At 38.8% G+C, this 5,205-nt stretch overlaps 1 protein-coding gene across 2 annotated transcripts in view; it reads right to left on the reverse strand.

Annotated features, from left to right (window-relative positions):
- The window catches only part of LOC126398732 (uncharacterized), an 11,809-nt gene extending 6,739 nt beyond the window's left edge, over positions 1-5,070 (reverse strand). The window contains exons 1-5 of one of the 2 annotated variants that reach the window (XR_007570804.1): positions 4,963-5,070; positions 4,696-4,782; positions 4,567-4,595; positions 3,437-3,506; positions 2,513-3,077 (exon numbers count right to left, since the gene is read on the reverse strand). The gene's annotated coding sequence lies outside the window, so the exon portion shown is untranslated. Of the gene's footprint in view, positions 1-2,512; positions 3,078-3,436; positions 3,507-4,566; positions 4,596-4,695; positions 4,783-4,962 lie in introns of those variants that run through there. The other variant, XR_007570805.1, reaches the window with a different exon arrangement.
- Between the last annotated feature and the right edge of the window lie 135 nt (positions 5,071-5,205).

Below are 5,205 nucleotides of genomic sequence, written 5' to 3' on the forward strand. Positions count from 1 at the left end.
TTGCACTTCTCTGTGTTTTCTTGTCATTTTGGATGTTTGTATATGTTATGTAGACAAATGTTAGAGCCCAGTGCAAACAAACAGAGGTGTTCAACCTGACTGAGAGAAAGTTTACTATGAGAGCAGAGAGAGCAAAAAGTGGACAGCTGAGCAGAGACAAGTTTGTGGTGTGTCTTTGTTTTTGAGAGAGAGAGAGAGAGAGAGAGAGAGAGAGAGAGAGAGAGAGGTTTTTTTTTTATCAATAGTTGGCAACAAAGACAATCACATACTACAGTACACATCAGAGGATAAATAAGTTCACTTCAATTAAAGCAACACATCTGAAAAAGTAATATCCAGGTCTTTTAAAGAGAAAAGCCTTCGTAATCCAACACATCTCCAAAAGCATCCCAATCCTTCATTTTGACATAATATTGATATTCTAATGGTACTCGTGCTCTAACCAGACTCTTGAAACCTAGTAAAGAATCACACCTCTGCCCTCTTTCCATTTTGTCTTTCCTACTTAAACAAATTGCCAACACTGCTTTACCCAAAAGAAAGTTCAGTTGGCGACCATTTTTCTCCTTTTTTTCTCATAGTAAAAAGAAAAGAGAAGTCTACAATGATGCTCTGTAATTTCATCAACAGATTTGCTTGGGGTTCGACCACAGCCAGGTGGTGATTCAAAGTGGAGGCCACCAGATTGTTAGATAAGGGTCCGCCCTCTGTAGGACATCTGGGCTACAAGCCAATGCCATTTCTTTAGCTTTCCTTCCATCCTTTCTACAAGATCCTCCCAGTTTTTATAACCTCTAAATGGTCACCTAGGTGAACACCTTAATATTTGATCCCATTCTTCCTCTCCTTAAAACCATCAGGTAGCCGAGGCTCATTTCCTCACCATTAACCTGCCAACAAAGCAGCACAATTATTCCAGTTTACTTTTGATAATCTGTGATGTGTATTTATTTTTGGACATCACTATCATCTGTCACAGACACCATAATGTCATCTGCATATGCAGAGAGGCGAAAAGGTGAAAAGTTGTTTCTAATTTTTATCCCTCTTAACTCTTTTCTGATCTGACATAACATTGGTTCTGTGGCTAAGGAGTAAAGCATGACAGACATTACACAACCTTGCTGACTACCCCTGTTAACCATAAAACAAGCACTTTAACCACCATTAACTTTAACTTTGATTGTGTGATGTCTCTAGTGACATTGAAATTGCATTGATTACAAAACTGTTGAATTAGTTTAATTCCAAGATCCCACCATTGCTGAAGGGACGCAAACTGAGATTTTCTGAACTTCCATTGTTTCCCAAAAAAAACACAAAAAACAACAACCTGAAACATCCTCTAAAGTGACCATCGTGTATCAAAACAGTATCAAAGTGGCTATTCTCACTCTGAGGTTTCACCCCATAATAAAGACATTTCCTACTGACACACAGTGATCTCATAAACCTACTGGACACAAGAAGCAAGATCCCAGACCCAGCCTCTGACTGACATGCAGCAAATGGTTGCAAGCCGGAGTTGAACCTGCAGCCGCTGCAGCGAGGCATTGCCTCTGCACATGGGGCACCAGCACTATCCACTACGCTACCAACGCCCCTACTAGGTGCCCTTCTTGCCTGCAGCCAAAACACTTCATTGTCTCTGTCGCTGCTAAAATTGTCGAAACCATCAACTTTAAATGTCATTACAACATTTAGCTCACCTTTGTCATGTACACTTATCTCCCAGATGAAACAACATACTTTAATTTGGCTGATTTACAACCTGACAGAAGCATTTCAATGCGGACACAATCTGACCATGACGTGACAGCTCCCTCTCCAACACCTCGTTACTGATAAAGGGTGGCAGGTTAGACAGGATGATCTTTTTTGCTGGATTCAAAGGGGGAAACTGTTACATGTGTGTTTCTCAGAGCTATTCAGAGCTGCTCATTATTATTATTATTATTATTATTATTGTTATTGTTATTTATTGCTGTTTCTTGTATTTTTGTACTTATTTTGCATGACTAGTTTTTTAAGTTTTAAGTTTTTAAGTTTAAATTTTGAAATCTTTAATCTGACTCTTTTCCCTTGACTGCTGTAACACTGGAATTTCTCAATTATGGGATCAATAAAGGTGTATCTTATCTTATCTTATCTTATCTTATCTTATTCCTCACTCAACAACAGTGTTGACTTTAACAGTGGATTTCAGAAAGATAATAACTGCACTGTTCATCCTGAATGCTGCCTTCAAAATTTCACAACCAACAACCTCCCTGACCACCAAAGCCATATATCTTTATGCTAAACATCATCACGTTAAAGTAAATCTGCTCAGATAGGATCTTTGGCACCAGTCTGTGGTGAGAAATGGAAAAAGTGTTGTGTTTGAAATGTAAAAAAGCTGAGGAAGAGAATTTCCTGCAGTATTTAATTTGGCCAAAGAGTTTTTCTGCCTGTAGACTGATAAAGACTAAAAACACCAAACACATAAAGATCCATCCCACTCACAAGGTGATAACCATACACTAATCATTTATTCATTAAAGCATAACATGGCTAATCAAATTCACTCAGCAAAAAGCAATATTCAATGAAATGGTATAACAAAACAAACAAGATTCAATGTTACAAAACCTGCATTGTGCCCATGCAGGGACACAGCACTAAGAATACAGTATATATATCCAATATGTCTGCTTCCTTTTTATACACTCTCCACCTCTAGAGGGAGCCTCAACTCCCTCAATGTGTCATAGAGCTGCTGCTGCTGCTGCTGCTGCTGCTGTGTTCTCACTTTGCTACAGTTAAGCCAAGCAAATGCATGACATGACCAACTGAGATCATGCTTATTATAATTCTGCTCACTTAAAATTCTGAATCTATGATCCAAACAATCCTGCAGTTGTTATAAAAACATGTTGCATTTAATAAGTAACATCTTATTTGGTTGGTTTGTTGATGGTAGCGTAGAGGTTTCTGGGATCAGCAGAGGCTCCAGCAGAAGAAGAGGAGGGAGCTTTCACAGTGCTGTAGGTCACTGCATCACCTTCATCATCATCATCATCATCATCAACACGGACCTGGAGGGAAAAAGAACAACTCATAAATGACTCACACATAAACTTAACACAACGTCCTGATGTTGCTGCCATCAAACAACTGTAGTTGCAGCAGCTTTTATCTGCTGATTAGATGATGAAATATCTTGTGTGTGAAGTTGACATGTTGGTCTGATGGTGGCGCTACTGCACAGGAAAGGTAACAGAGTCTCCAACAAACACCAGCATTTATCATCTGGTGACCATGAACACTCACAGCAAATGTCATGTCATCCTGGCCTTTAGTTTTGGACTGACATCAGAATAATTCATCATAAATCTATATGGACTTTAATGTTAAAATCAGTAACATCACCAGTATAACCAGTCATACAGCTGACCTTGGCTTTACAGCCTGTGTTCTTGGTGTAGCTGATGGAGGCAGAGGGAAACATCAGCTTCAGGATCAGCCTGCACAGAGGAGACAACATAATGACTGCTCAGTAACATGTAACATACTGACTCACTCTTACACTTAATTAATTTGATAAAATTCTAGTTGCATCACAGTTCCTTCTTCTTCTTCTTCTTCTTCAGAGAAGAAATACAAACATAACTTGTATATGAGTGTAGCTTTGTACTGGGTGTAGTGTGTGATCTCACTGTGTCCTGACTGGTTTATAGATCACCAATTACAGGCCAATTTCCAAACTGCCACACATGTCGAAAATTTCAGAAAAAGTTGTAGCAGAGGAACTTACAATGTTTTTAGAGAATTACGAGGTCTTTGACATATTTCAGTCTGGTTTCTGCACCAAGCACTCCAGAAACTACAGAAACTGCACCACTTAAAGTCTCCAGTGACATTTTGATGTCAGCTGATTCTGGTGAATACACTGTTCTGGTTTTACAAGACCTTTCATCAGCCTTTGACACTGTTGATCATAATAATATGATAAATAGACTCCATGATCTGGTCGGATTGTCTGGCCCGGTGTTAAAGTGGTTTTCCTCTTACCTTTCTGACAGAAGTTTCAGTGTTTTTGCAAATCAGATTATGTCTGAAACCACAGGGCTGTCATGTGGGGTACCTCAGGGTTCTGTCCTGGGACCTATTCTGTTCCTCTCGTATTTACTTCCTCTTAGACAGATAATCAGACAGTTCAACAATGTATCTTACCATCTCTATGCTGATGACATCCAGCTGTACTGCTCATTCAAGGCCACTGAGTCCCATAAGCTGTCTTCCTTATTTAACTGCCTGACTAATATCAAACAGTGGTTAAGTGACAACTATCTGCAGCTGAACTCAGACAAGACAGAAACATTAATTATCGTCCCAGAAAGCAGTATTCCCCAGATTAAGCAGCATATTGGTGCTCCAGGCTCGTCTGTCCTGCCAAAGCTCAGGAACCTAGGTGTTGTTTTTGATTCAGCGATGTCCTTGGAGCATCATTCCAAACAGCTAACACAAAACTGCTTCTTCCAACTGAGGAACATTAAAGTTTGAGCATGTACTTTTAAAACTCACCATGTTTTCATCCATCTGTGTTTTGTTCCCTGAAAACAACAACAAAGAGTTGACTTTAGCTTCAACAGTGAAAATCCAGGTTTATCAAACTTCTTCAATTATTAAGGTTTTTCCTGTGAATGTTCTCACCTTTAGTTCTCTTGCATCTGATGACAGCCACAGTGATTATTATAAGTGCTGCTAAACCCACAGCTGCAACGATGAACTTCCACCAATCTGCAAAGAGAAGTTAGAAGTGTCTGAAGTCTGAGGTTTTTTGATGATAAGCTGATTGTTAGTGTCCTTGGGCTGCCTCTGTATGTCTAATATCTACATTAACAAAGAGTCTGTCAGCATCTGTAAAATATATTTTTAATGTCTCTTTTAACTGTAAATGTGGTTCTGTTGTTCAGTCACCTTGTTTTGTCTGATTGTTTTCAGATTTCAGATTCCATTTATTTCCTGTTGTCGATGGTGATTCAGTTGTTGCTGATATTGTAGCTGCTGTTGCTGCATCATGACCTTAATGAATACAATAACAAAATGCAAGAACTGTACACTTTATCAAAAACTTCTGCATAAAACAAATGACAAAGAATGATGAAATATTAAAACCTCAGATTGAAACATTTTGTGTGATTATTCACATCAGTTTGAAAT

This window comes from Epinephelus moara, chromosome 12 (assembly GCF_006386435.1).
Source record: "Epinephelus moara isolate mb chromosome 12, YSFRI_EMoa_1.0, whole genome shotgun sequence".
NCBI classification, from domain to species: Eukaryota; Metazoa; Chordata; class Actinopteri; order Perciformes; family Serranidae; genus Epinephelus; species Epinephelus moara.